The sequence below is a fragment of the Triturus cristatus genome, chromosome 2_1 (genome assembly GCF_964204655.1).
Source record: "Triturus cristatus chromosome 2_1, aTriCri1.1, whole genome shotgun sequence".
NCBI lineage: Eukaryota > Metazoa > Chordata > Amphibia > Caudata > Salamandridae > Triturus > Triturus cristatus.
Window position 1 is genome coordinate 569,263,955 of NC_140581.1, and position 14,374 is coordinate 569,278,328.

Sequence of the window (14,374 nt, forward strand, 5' to 3'; positions counted from 1 at the left end):
TGAAACAAAATGTTTCTCCTCTTGTTGATAATCAAATAACTTCAATGTGAGTCCTCATACAATTTGTGAATCTCCACCATTTAATTTATACTTCAATTTCCTTCTTAAATAAAGAACTTTTCTTTTTTAGCATCTTATATTCGCAGATGCAAAAACATTGAATTATAAATCCATTTCCACCCAATGCATTTCAAATCATGTACGACCCTTCTTCAGGGGTCTGAAAACAAATACATGAATAGCACAGATCAAACATCGTGTATAAATCGAAATCAAAAAAGATCTGATTATGAACTTCATTCTTATCAGGAAACACAGACTACTAAGTTTAACCAGAATATTAAGGTAAAAAACAGTTCTCATTAACTTGGCCAGGTAAGCAAAAAATAATCTTTCTGCATTAAAAAAATTATACGGTATTCATTGTGGTTTACTAGTCTGTGCAATGAACTAAACAAGCACGAAAGGCCGAACGGTTGTATTTAATTCAGCATGCGATGTTTTAGGAAAGTCGCAGGAAATAGCTTAATGCTTTCACGATTTTAAAAAACCAGAGTGTAAAACATCACGGTTACATTGTTTCACAGTTTCGTTGAACAAGTTACTTACCTTCGGTAACGATATATCTGTAAGAAACATTAGTTAGTTAGATTCCTTACCTTAGAATATCCCCAGGCGTCAGGCTGGATCCGGAAAGATTTTTCGTCAGCAGTACCCTTGCGCGCCGGTAGGCGTCGTCTGCAACTCCGCGTCCGTCGTCAGCGTCGTGATCGCCAGGATGACGTCGGAGTACTTAGACGCCGCCCTTGCGCGCTGATGTCAGTTCTGTACATAGCTTTCTGCACCAGTAACGCAGTCATGCAAGAAACCGACTCTGGTGCCATGAAACTAGGGCCCTGAAAGGGATGACCTTAACCCTAGATATCAGTTCGCAGAACGGGGAGGATGGGTGGGGCGGTAAGGAATCTAACTAACTAATGTTTCTTACAGATATATCGTTACCGAAGGTAAGTAACTTGTTCATCTGAAAGAAACACGTTAGTTAGATTCCTTACCTTAGAATAGATACCCCAGCAATACCAACCCTGGTGGTGGGTCTGCGAACCAAGATCACACCAGGAAGTCCTGGAGAACGGAACGGCCAAAGAAGCAGTCTCTCCGGACTTGGCTGTCCAGGCAGTAATGCCTGGCAAACATGTGCAGCGAGGCCCACGTTGCTGCCTGACAAATGTCCTGCAGAGGCACTCCCCGTCCCAAGGCAGTAGTAGGCGCAGTGGCCCGAGTGGAATGGGCCCTTAGACCCACAGGAGAATCCTTCTTAGCCAAGGAATAATATACCTTAATGCACAAAATGACCCACCGAGAGATGGTCCGCTTGTGCACTGCCCGCCTTTTCTTAGCACCCATGTAGCCAACGAAGAGTTGGCCGTCCACCCGGAACTGTTTTGTGCAGTCCAGATAGGAGAGAGCACGTTTTGGGTCCAGATGGTGGAGCCTCTCTTCCTCTTTCGAGGGATGCGGAGGCGGAAAGAAGGTGGGTAATGTAACAGACTGCCCGATGTGAAAGGCAGTAACCACCTTAGGAAGAAAAGAAGGGCGAGTCCGCAGAACAACCTTGTCCTGATGGACAGAGAGGAACGGAGGCTTAGAAGGAAGAGCCTGGAGCTCACTCACCCTTCTGGCAGAGGTGATGGCAACCAGGAAAGCAGTCTTGAGAGTCAGAAGACGAAGAGGGCAGTTATGAAGTGGCTCAAAGGGAGCAAAAATTAGGTAGGTTAACACCAGATTCAAGTTCCACTGAGGCATCACAAAGGGGACAGGAGGAAACATGTGAGTAATGCCTTTTAAGAATCTATTTACAACAGGGGACTTGAAAAGAGAAGGCTGATCAGGAAGCCTTAAGAAGGCAGAAACAGCCGAAAGATATCCCTTGATGGTGCCCAGAGCAGAGCCCTGCTGGGCCAGGGAAAGAAGAAAGAGGAGAACCTCAGAAAGAAGGGCAGAAAGGGGATCCACTTTTAAGAATCTATTTACAACAGGGGACTTGAAAAGAGAAGGCTGATCAGGAAGCCTTAAGAAGGCAGAAACGGCCGAAAGATATCCCTTGATGGAGCCCAGAGCAGAGCCCTGCTGGGCCAGGGAAAGAAGAAAGAGGAGAACCTCAGAAAGAGGGGTAGAAAGGGGATCCACAGCCTTTGCTGTGCACCATGCCACAAATTTGTTCCACCTGCAGGCGTATACCATTTTAGTGGAGGGACGCCTGGCTGCCAGAATGACATCACAGACTTCCGGAGGCATCAACTGCCGCTGCTCAATCCCCACGCATGGAGGAGGAGGAGGCTGGACAGGTTCGGGTGGAGGACCGTCCCCTGCTGCTGCGACAGAAGGTCCTCCTGAAGAGGCAGTCGAATCAGGGGATCGATTGACAGACTGAGTAGCTCGGGATACCAGTATCTTTGTACCCAATCCGGAGTCACAAGGATGACTTGGGCCCGGTCGTGCCTGATCTTCTTCAGCACTCTGGGCAGAAGTGGTATAGGCGGAAAGGCGTATAACAGACCGCAACTCCACTCGTGGCGAAAAGTGTCTCCGAGCGAGTGCCGCCTTGGAAATTCCAACACGCAGAACTGATGACATTGCGCGTTCTCTTCAGTGGCGAATAGATCTAACTAAGGCTCTCCCCATTGCCGAAAGAGGCCTTGTGCCACGTCCGAGTTCAGACGCCATTCATGATCCATCATGCACCGGCGGCTGAGTTCGTCCGCCCTGGTGTTCAGAGAGCCCGCCAGGTGTTGAACCAGGGTGATGCCCTGATGTTCCAGCCATGTCCAGAGGCGCAGAGCCTCCTAACAAAGGGTCCATGACCCCACCACGCCCTGTTTGTTGCAATACCACATGGCGGTGGTGTTGTCCGTGAACACCTGCACTACACTTCCCCGGACAAAGGGAAGGAATGCCTTCAGTGCAAGCCGGATCGCCCGCAGCTCCAATTGGTTGATATGGAGCCGGGACTCCGCCGGAGACCAGAGTCCTCTGATCTCTGCCTCCCCCATGTGGCCCCCCCATCCCAGGAGGGATGCATCCATCACCACCACATTCTCTGGTTGGGGTAGGGAGAGGGATCTGCCACTGACCCAACCGTGGTCCGTGAGCCACCACTGCAACTGTCTTGCAGTGCCCTCCGAGATCAGGACGTGGTCGGACAGGTTGCCCTGATGTTGCGCCCACTGGAACTTCAGGTCCCACTGCAGAGCCCGCATCCGCCACCTGTTGTGATGTACCAGCAGGATGCAGCAGGCCTTCAGGACCAGCAGCCATAGAGCAATCCTGACCGAAACTCGGAATAAAGGCTGAAAGATCAGAATCAGAGCCTGAATATCCCGAACCCCCTGTTCGGGAGGATAGACCCGACACTGCGCCGAGTCCAGAACCGCTCCGATGAAGAGGAGCTGCTAGGAGGGACTCAGATGTGACTTTGGCACGTTGATGGAGAACCCCAGCAAATGCAGGAGGTCGGCTGTAGTCTGGAGGTGGGAGACGACTGTCCGGGGCAAGCCCGTCTTCACCAACCAGTCGTCGAGATAGGGGAAGACTGGATGGACGTGCGGGGGCGCCCCTTCCTTGGCCACGAAAGGGACGAAAAGCAGAAGGTCGCTGGCGCTGGGCCGAGAGGCCCAAGGACTTGGCAGTAGCCCTGGAGTCTTTAAAGCACTCCAAAAAGGCGACGGCCATCAAAGGGCATGTCCATGAGGGTGTCTGGACATCCCCTGAAAAGTTTGTGGACCTCATCCAGGCGTGACGATGAATCGCCACTGTCGTTACAATCGCGCTACCCAGCGAGTCCGTGGTGTCAAGTTCACATCGGATGGAGTACCGTGCTGCATCACGCCCCTCAGCAAGAGCCTGGGCGAGCCGTGTCCTGGCCGCCTCTGGACACTGGGGTAGCACGTCCGCCACCGTATCCCACAAAGAGTGGGTGTAACGGTCCAAAAGGCACACGGTATTAATGGACCGCAACCCCAGACTGAGGGAGGAAAACAGTTTCTTGCCAAACTGCTCCAACCTTTTGGATTCCCGATCCGGAGGTGCGGATGGGGAGGCGGTTTGGGACATGGAGGCCTGGATGACCAGACAATCAGGGGTGGGGTGTACGGACAGAAAGCTGGGGTCACCCGGAGCTGGGTGGTGGCGCCGGGCCACGTTCCGATCCACAGGAGAAACTGTGGAGGACTTGGACCAAGTGCCCATCAGAACGTCGGTGAGGGCCTCATTAAACAGCAGTAGAGGCTCTGAAGAGCTTACCAGCGGTTGAAGCACCTCAGTGAGGAGGTTAGTGCTCACGGCCGCTGCAGGGAGTTCCAGGTGTAAGGCCTGGGCCGCCCTGCGCAGCACCACAGCATAAGTCACACCCTCCTCCGTAGCCACGGAAGGAGAGATGAAACCAGTGTCAGGCAAAGTGTCTAGACCACTGGCATCCCCCAGCTCGTCTGTCCAGTCCGGACTTAACTGGCACTGCTATGCCAGAGGCTACTCAGACCCCTCCCAGTCCTCCCCTTCATCCGTCTCCTGGTCAACAGGCAGAAAGGACGGAGCCGGGTCATAGATGAAATGCTCACCCATCGACGCCGGAGACGGCGCCGAGCGGTGCCGCTCCGACACCGGACCAGGGCTGAAACTAGGGACGGCGTCGTCCGAGCACGGCGCCGGGAGCGACACCATGGGGGTCGGCGCCGGTGGAGGAGTTGTGAGGTCGACCGGGATCCAGACCTGGATCCCACGGGGACCTGCGGCGTCGGGACCGAAGTCGACGACGGCACCAGGGCCGAAGCCGCCGGCTCGCTAGGACCCCCAGTCGGGCCTGCGGGGCACAGAGGCACGCCAGCAGGCCTCGGCGGCAGAACAAGACTCCGCATGGCCACGAGGAAGTCTCGAATCTCGCCCGGAGTCGCATGAGGCCCTGGGAAAGGAGGGTATGGGGCCGGAAGCGACTCCTGCGGCTCCAGCGGGGCCACGCGGGTGGTGCCACCCGAACCCTCGGCCGAGTCACGCGAGGGTAGTCAGAAGAGCGATGTTGCTTCTTCGACTTCTTTTTACCATGCCTCGACTTACCTGAATGCGAGGACTTGGATCCTGACGAGCAGTGATGACTTTGGCTCCGCGACCTCCTCCTCGACCGGGACCTCGAGCGGCACAGAGCCGACTGCGAGATCTCGAGGAGCTTGCAGGACCGCTCCCGCCTAGCCTTCGAGGTCAAGGCCCGGCAGTCGGGCACGACTGGTCATCGTGAACGGCCCCAAGACAGTAGAGACACCGATGGTGGGGGTCGGTAACCGACATCAGTCGCTTGAACCCGGGCATCCCTAACGGCACCAGGAGTCGAAGTTGACTCGAAAAGATGTCCAAAAAGTTAGTCAAAAAATTATTAAGGCTACGCTCTTTCCAGACCTGCGCTTACTGGCGCAGAAAAAAGAAGAACTGACGTCAGAGCGCGAGGGCGGCGTCAAAGTACTCCTACGACGTCATCTCGGCGCCGACGGAGTCGCAGACGACGCCTACCGATGCACAAGGGTACTGCTGACGAAAACAAAATACGGATCCAGCCTGATACCTGGGGATATTCTAAGGTAAGGAATCTAACTAACGGGGTTCTTTCAGATAATCCACTTACTTTAAGAGATGCTGCTACTTTCGCAGGGGAGCGCGAGAAACTTCTACCGATCGAGACTGCTCTCGCGATGTTCTGACGTATTACGTGGATTCCCTCTCTCAAGTGTGACAATATTTAAAGTGTCCATACCCACGATCACTACTAATGTTCTCTTAACCATAAGCCTCTGTTTTAATCCAGTGATAGTATGTGAAAGCCACTGTATCATTAAGAGTTAACCTCTGCACCCAGGCGGTTATTTATCGCGCGTCACATATATATTAGTTTGATGCCTCATAGAGGTGCCGATCTTAAAGACTCTGTTACCCATAAATCTATGTTCTTATGCTAAAGTTAATGCACTATCTTACCTGTACAACTTAAAACACTGGCATCTAATGTATCAGTATAATAATTTTGTTTCAATTTGAAACGTGCACACATCTAAGGGAAAGGAGTTCCTGCCCCACATACAATTGGATGGATTCAAGTTGCACATCCATCATAAACTAGTGGGAGGGAGAGCAAATTTTGGTAAGTGAAACAGGAGAAAAGATGGCAAATAACTTGAGAAGATATGCGAAGAAGGAGAACATAAGGAAAGGAAGGAGCTAATGGGTTGAATAAGACAGAAAGGGGGATACAAATGAAGGGCATGATTTTTAAGTTAACTAACAAATATTTGAGAAGATAATTTCTGAAGCAGACATTTCTGTGTCTTCATTGGCCTTTCTGTGAAGCAGATTTTCTGACAGATACTTCTATCAGCAGGTACATCACCTTAGAATTCTCCTAAGGTACTAGACTGCAAATCTTTTCCCCAGCAATGCGCCCGTGCCCCACTTGGTGACGCTGTGCAGCAAACTTCATGTTGACTTCTTACCATTCGAGAATTTGACAAAGCAGAGCCAGTTACTCTTTCTGTGCTTTCTGACGTGGATCCAGAGATCCATTCTCATTTTCGTAATCCTTCTGCTGAATCTTAAAAATCAAACAAAATCCAGTGCACAGGTTTTGAACCAGTGAGACTTTACAAGACAGATGTTTGTCACTGGTCCACACAAGGTGTGCCTCTGGAGCTTTGGCTTGGGACACGAATCACAGTTCTGTGACAATTGTTCCCTCAGGCACCTTAAGGCAATCTGGGAATGAGAAGTAAATCTGTAAGTTGGCGAACACAAGACGAAGTCACAGGTAGTTTTTGCTTTCACTCAAAGTCGAGAGTACAGACTCTCTCCTGCTCCAGAGGCCTCCTTCTCGAGATATCAACTTCCCAGTCCAATGCTTTGGGTAAATCAATATCAAAGTCCAAATGCAAGTGAAAGAAAGCAAAGCAGGACTTGACCCCATCTCACCAGGCTCTATCCAATGACCAGGCGCAAGGACGTCTCCCTCCTGATCTCAAGGTGCGAAGCAATAATTGATCCTGGTGTGCCCAGATTTTCACAGACAGAATATCGCCCTGATCATGAACCACTTTGCGGGACCTTTGAATGCCAGGGCAGACAAGCTCAGCCGAGGTCGCTCAACAGATTACAAATGGTGTCTGCATCCTGAGGTGGAACAGGGCATCTTCCAACAGTGGGGGCGGGGCTCCCTGGCGAGATCTTTTCTCCACAGCTGATAATGCAGTGTCAAAACTTTTGCTATTGGGGATTTCCTTGAAAACTCTTGTTAGGAGATGGATTCCAGCTGGAGTGGAGCACAGTACGCCTGTACACCTTGTTGCTTCTCCGTCTTCTGTCAGAAATGACAGGGCCCTAGTCATCCCAGAGGCTCCAGATTGAGCCAGGAAAAGATGGTACCCTGAACTTCTGGGCATGAGCATCTGTCCCTAATCAGGTTACAAGCTCGAGAGGACCCTTTGTTGCAACAGCAGGGAAGGGTTTTTTTCACCCAAACATGCACAAACTACACCTCCATGTGTGTAGATTGCAGGGCAGCAGTTGACTTGTGTTCAATCTGCTACCCGAGGTGGTAAATGCCATCCTTGTTGCCTGGCAACTGTTAATGAAGTTTACTTATGCTGGGTGGCGAGCAAGATTTGTGGCCTGATGTAGAGTCCACATGAAAGACCCTTTACAAGCCAAATTGTTGATTGTTTCATGGTTTGTTTAATTTTTCGAAAATCAAGACTTTGCAGTGGGTATAATTAAAGAGTGTCTGTCTTTTGTGGGACCATCTGCCCTTGCTTAAATCACGTAATGTGGATTATTGAAGGTTTGACAAACATGTTCCCTCTGAAACTGTGAGGCCACAAAGGGACCTTAACTTAGTCTCGATCTTACTCCTCCCTTCCAGCCAATGTACAGCTTCTTCTTACGTCTTCTGACCTTAAACACGGTCTTCCTCATTGCGATCACTTCAGCTTGTTGTTTGACTGAATTCTATGCTTTATCAGTTCAACCTCTCTACACCACCTTTTTTCTGGAAAACCTGGTACTGAGAATTCAGATGACCGTGTTGCCTAAGTCGTGACTCCGTTCCAAATTGGGGAATTGAGCACTTTTCCAGCTTTCTTTGCACCGCCTCAACCTTTGAGAGGAGAGGCTCCATCAGTTGGACCCCGAAAGAGAAACTTTCACATTGATCGCATCAAGTTCCATCAGATTAACGATCAGCTTGTTGTGGGATCTTCTGGGGCAAAGAAGGGAAAGGCTTGTAGAAAAGGACTCTGTTGAGGTGGATAGTCCTCTGCTTTAAGATCAGCTATGCAGTGGCCAAAAAGCATCCATTGGAAGGTCTGACAGCCCATTCCACCAGGACTAAATCGGACACCATTGCTTTGCAAGTGAAGTGCCTGTTCTTGACATATGTCAAGCAGCGACATAGGAGTCCTTGCACATGTTCACAAAGCACTACTGCCTTGACAGGTACATTCAACAGACATTCATTTCACCTGTTCGATCATGCAAGATTTTCTGGTGTGAGCCCACTCCACAGACTCCCATCTTTGGATGGTACTACTTTATTATCTATTATAAGGTGAGTAATCTGCGGTTGAAGTTATCCATCAGAAGAACAAGTTACTTACCTTTGGTACCGCTCTTCCGGTTGGGTACTCTAACTGCAGATTCCTCACTACCCTTCCACCACCCCATGCCATGTAGTGATCTATGTTTACACCCAAAAAGGCTCCAAATAGGAGATCTGCACAACAATACCGACAATTAACTTGTACTCTGCATCAGAGCGTGTGGATAGTCAAGCATCAAACGGATGTTGGCATGCAGGGGTGGATGCTATATGCTGGTCCTCTCCATCACTTCTAGGGAAGAACAAAGCCTATGTGGAGTTGTACTGAGTCCCCTAGCAGGATGTGGAAACACTGCAATGAAAAGTTTCTTGATCTAATCTAGTGTCTGGGGAAAATTATAAAGGTGAGAAATCTGCAGATATATAAGAGTATCTACCAGAAAGCGTTCCCAAAGGTAAGTAACTTGTTGGTCCTTTGCCTATTTCTTCAAAATACCCTTAAAAGCACCATAGCCCAAAATAAAATGCCCAATTTCTTTTAGAATAGATTCTGTGGATAGAAACCATCCCTTACTACTCCAAACCATCCCTTTTCATTATGTGGAGCCTCACACCCATCTCCTCGCAAAAAATATGCTTCTCGCTTGGGAGTAAAAATAAATAAATAAAATATAGGGTCTATACTGCTTCAGCAGGTCATTCACCATATGGATTGGTCGGCTTTTTGGTCACATAGAAAAAGCCTTATTTTACAGATCACCCAAAAGTGGGATAACACTCAAGTGCATCGGCAGTAAAATAAGTTGTTTGAAGAGAACCAATTAGACCGCATTTGAAAATTGCAGGGCAGTACTGACAAATCAGCTTTGTTGCGCTCTTTCTTTAAAACCTGCAGAAAAAGTTGTCTTTTACAGTGGTTTCCCGCTCATTTAAGTACTGCCACGCCCATTCCCCCTCCATTTTCCTAAGTGCATGGCTACATGCTGCTATGTTTCACCACTCGTCTCCCAATACGTTTCCATGGTGAGGTATTTCCGTGGTATGACACTATTCCAGCCTAGGACCTCCAGTCCAGCATGCTTGGACGGCCGGAAATGGAATGCCGCCCCTCCTTGGATTTTCTGCTTGCAGAGTCACTCCTCGCGGTATATTTAAGATGGGTCACGTCAAAGGAAAGAACCCCGGGCTGCACAAGGTTCCAGTGTCTGGGCTTTCGGGCTGCTTCAGAGAAGGATTTGCTGAGTTGTAATGTTATCGGGTTCACGAGGAGGGTTTGGTTCTAAGAATAGAAAGCCAGCTGCGCAGTGAGGTTCAACATGGCACGATTACTCAGAAAACGGAGGGCTGACTTTCCATGTTCGTGCGCTTTCTCCTAGACGGCAAATTTAGGAGATGACCATAATGTAAGGTCAAACGCCTGTCGCTTGAACAACTGGAAATTAATTCCCCCAAAGGCATTTCCTATTGCTCTCTTACCACGCATCAAGTCTTTCTTCAGCGATGTTCATAATTAAATAGTTTAGACGATGCGTTTTCAAGTTTAATCGAGAGGGAATGGGCGGTATGTTAAGTCTATTAATAGTGAAGAAAATACAGGAACCCCCCCCCCCTAACTAGGTACCTCTGCTCTCTTGCCTCCTGCTAAACGTGGTAAGCAGAAAGTATTCGGATACTTTCGATTCCACATATGGCAACCCGAGTTTATTGTACTCTGTATAACAGCCACATGGAAGTACAGCCAGACTAGTGGTTAGAACTGCGGATTTTAGAACTTGGTGACCCAGGTTGAATCCGGTCCTTCATGTCTGGCTCAACTTGTAATTCTGGGGAAATCGCCTAATCTCCCTGCGCCTTGATGTATGCGCTCTTGTAAATCGTCTGCACCCCCATGTAATACGCAGATATGTTCATTTTTCGCATGTCCTGAACCTCAAATTAATCTCGCAGTAACAGATGCTATATCACAGGGTAACAATGAAGTCAAACCAGCATTGGCAATGCCAGACTTTTGGCGGTGGCAAGAGTTTGTATTTACCGCTTTTTTTTTTTGTTGGATACGTTGCCATGCCCTCAATCTAGAAAAAAACATTAGCTAAAAGCAAAAATTCACACACTGTCGTAGTAGTCCATGGGGCTTACGACTAGAACTGTGTGTCCAGACATGCTCCCTGTAAAGGGGTGGGGGGATATTTCTGTGAAGAGGGTGTGGGAGAGGAACTTTATGGATTTCCCTGAGGAGCTATTTTGTAGATGGAAATTGAATGGTCGTTTATGTGTATCAGTGGCTAAAGAAGCCATCATTTTTTATCGAATTTAATTACAGGAAACCCTTGAGACCAGAGAGAGTTGCAAACGGCACAAAGATAAGTATTTCGATGGGAGCTCAACCGGTTTGTGTTTTTAACATTATATGCAAACATGTTGATTCAGGAATATACCTTTCTTTCTCATATAATTTAATTTGCTCTACTGGCAACAGATGTAAACTCCTGGCCAGTTTCTCTGCAAACAAGGGTCCTACTTTAGCTCTTAAATCGTGTGATAAGGTCAGCCACAATGTTCCGACATGTAATGGCCAAAAAGCCCACTCTGTAATGGACTACAATCTGCTAAGAGCAAGGGACTGGTCCAGATATGAAAATAGGAGGATCCATTAGAAGCTAAAATGCGATCATAAATAATGCACTAACCCTGGACATAAAAAGTAAGGTATCATCAGAGAAGTCCAAAATTTGAGCAACACCTGGGACATTGTAGGACAAGTGAGAACGAGATGGAATGCCAATCTCGAGTCTCAATGTAGAGGGATGGAAAACAGAGCCAACTACTGCCGATGTTCCGGAGTGTATTGTTAAATACCCTGCTGAGGATGACAAACTATACCTGTATGCCGCATTATTATAAACATTAACTCCGATACTTTCTAGAAGATGTATCGCCAACAATCGATCGATAATAAAATAAAAAAGTGGTATTACAATCAACAGTTCACAGTGGCTCACATGGAAAGAAAAAAAATAGCACAACTACAAATCCAGATTCATGAAGAAGAAAAATTATGCTTTGAATACAAAATGGGATGACCTCGAAATGCAGCTTTGGATAAGGATTCAGCAGCCTTCTGACGAAATTCGATAGAGTCTAGGAACCAAGAAATAATATTTAGAAACAAACATCACTGAAGATGCTCGGATAACCCGTCTCTCCACAATTTTCAATACCGCAGCTGTCCACTCACAAGATAAATGCATGCAGGTTTAAGAACATATAAAAACAAACACCGTCTATGAGGACATATGGACCAAGCTACTCACCAAAGAAAAGGGGAAGAAACAATAACTGTTACAAAGGGAAAAGCCATGGCCCCAATAAGATACCACCAGAGGTGTTGCTTTCTGATCCAGATTGTAGGGCTAAAATACTCCTAATAATTTTTGACACATCAGCAAAAAAATAAATAAATAATAAATAATGGCGTTCTACCTCCAGGCAAAACTGCATCATTGTACCAATATACAAGGGGGAGGGTGGTGGGTTCAAAATGACCCATTGTCGTACAGTCCACTTAGTCTAAATGGCATTGATTTTAGAATCTTTTTTCCAAAACTGATCTTGGAATCCTAACAGCTGAGCCACTGAGAGTATCCTCTCCCCATACTAGGGTGTTTTAGAATAGGACTTCAATCCACCAGATTTTCACTTTTTTGCATATTACGAATAAATCTAGCATAGCAATAAAAAGCTCATATTTATGGCGCTTTTAAGATTTATTTTCGGCCTTTAATTTGGTGCAAAAATATCACCTCTGTGATAAATAGTCAAAACTAAACATCGACCCAGCCCTCCCGTCTCTAGTCAAACTGGCATACCCTTGTTCATCACAGGTAAAGAAAAAATAAATCATGTTTTATCAGTAAGAAAATCCATATCAGAAATAAGCAAATCAGGTTGGCTTTTGACTTTTTTTCAACGATCTGTATCAGGTAGTCCAATAAGCCACCAATGATATCCTGGTAATAAACGGCTTCAAGACATCTGGTCTTTTATATGCAGACAATTCAATTCTAATTTCCAAGACCCCAAGGGCCTTCAGGTTCAACTCAAAGCCATACAAAAACACTGTTAAGCCAACAACTTAAAAAAAAAAAATATATATATATATATATATATATATATATATATATATATATATATATATATATATATATACACGCTTCACACAAGTTACCCCTAGGTGGAGGGCACTACCCAGGATCGCTCCATTGTCACAGGTAAGTTCCAACAACACATCCTCTTAAGTGTTGCCGACGCGTTTCGGGCGGAGAGCGCCCTTCATCATGGCGGGATGTGAAGGAATGACAGCAAACAACACCACACCGGCGAAATCCTTCTTTTATTTCAATTAACGCCCAAATGGATGATACTACTTTTTCCCCAGCAAAATTGTTTTAAATTTTACATGGTGATTGATGACTGCACCCCATTTGGGGTTGATTGACTATAGAACTTCCAGCCCCATAATGCTTTGAAATGATCTATTTTAGAGTCACAGAAATTAAAGGGAAACGCTGGTTGTCTGCACGTCATCAATTTTGAATCGAAGGCTGCCCAAGAAGAAGGGCGGTTGCCCGAAACGCGTCGGCAGCAGATTTGAGGGGTTGTGTCTTGCTGGACCTGTGCGATCCGGAGTGTGCCTCCACCCCAGGGGTAACCTTTCTTCAAAATATATATATATATATATATATATATATATCTCACAGGAAATACAAATGTAATGAACTTCAAAACAAACTGGCCATAAAATTTCTTATTTTCCATAAACACAAAACTGGAATAAGTGGATTCATTTAAATACCTGGTGTAACAATTAGTAGAAATCACAAATAGAAAACTAACATCCGAACAAAATGGAAAAACACTGAGGCCGCAGCCAACAACATTTTGAGGATGGTCTGGAAACATGGAAAGAGTCTCTCTACTGAGATCCAAAATATTTCCAAGCAAAAGTTTGAAGCTGTATTTTATATGGAGCTGATCTATGGGGTCTGGACACAACTGCAAGCCACCTAGGCTGCTTGGAGAGGAAATTTGGGAAATCATTGCTCAGTCTTCCATCAAAATTTCCCACAGTTGCCAGGGAATCAGACGTAGGCTAACTCTCAGTGGAAGACAGTTGCCAGACTGCACCCATAGAATACGGGCTAAAAAGACTATGAGCACCCCTAGATAACCTGGCGGACTGGGCTTAGGAAGAGCACCTCTATGAATGGTCAGCCACCTATTGCAATGCATTGGGAAAAAAAAGAGGTCAATAGACTCAACTTGGCATTACCTTGAAAAAAAAAAAGAAAAGAAAAAAAAAAAAACCCACACTACTATACCTATATCAACAGCTTTTATTCTTAAAGAAATTCGGAATACTTTAAAACCTCTCCCTCAAGACCTAAGCTGGAACCCCTCACAGAGCGCCCAAAAATACTTCATTTTGTGGTCAAATCACTGAGAAAGGAGGTCTGGTCTAGCAAGATGTGGTTGACCAATGTTAAACGCCTAGACCGAAGATATCCAGCGGCCTCAAACAAAAGCTCGTGGAGTTAAAGAGGACACAAAACACTTCATGCATAACTGCGATTTGTTTAATTCTATATGGTCAACTATCATAAGTTTAAGCAGATAAAACCTCGACCTTCCAGACAAACACATTTCTCCCTCCTAAGAGATCTTTGGTGCCAATTGTTTAAACAAATTGGC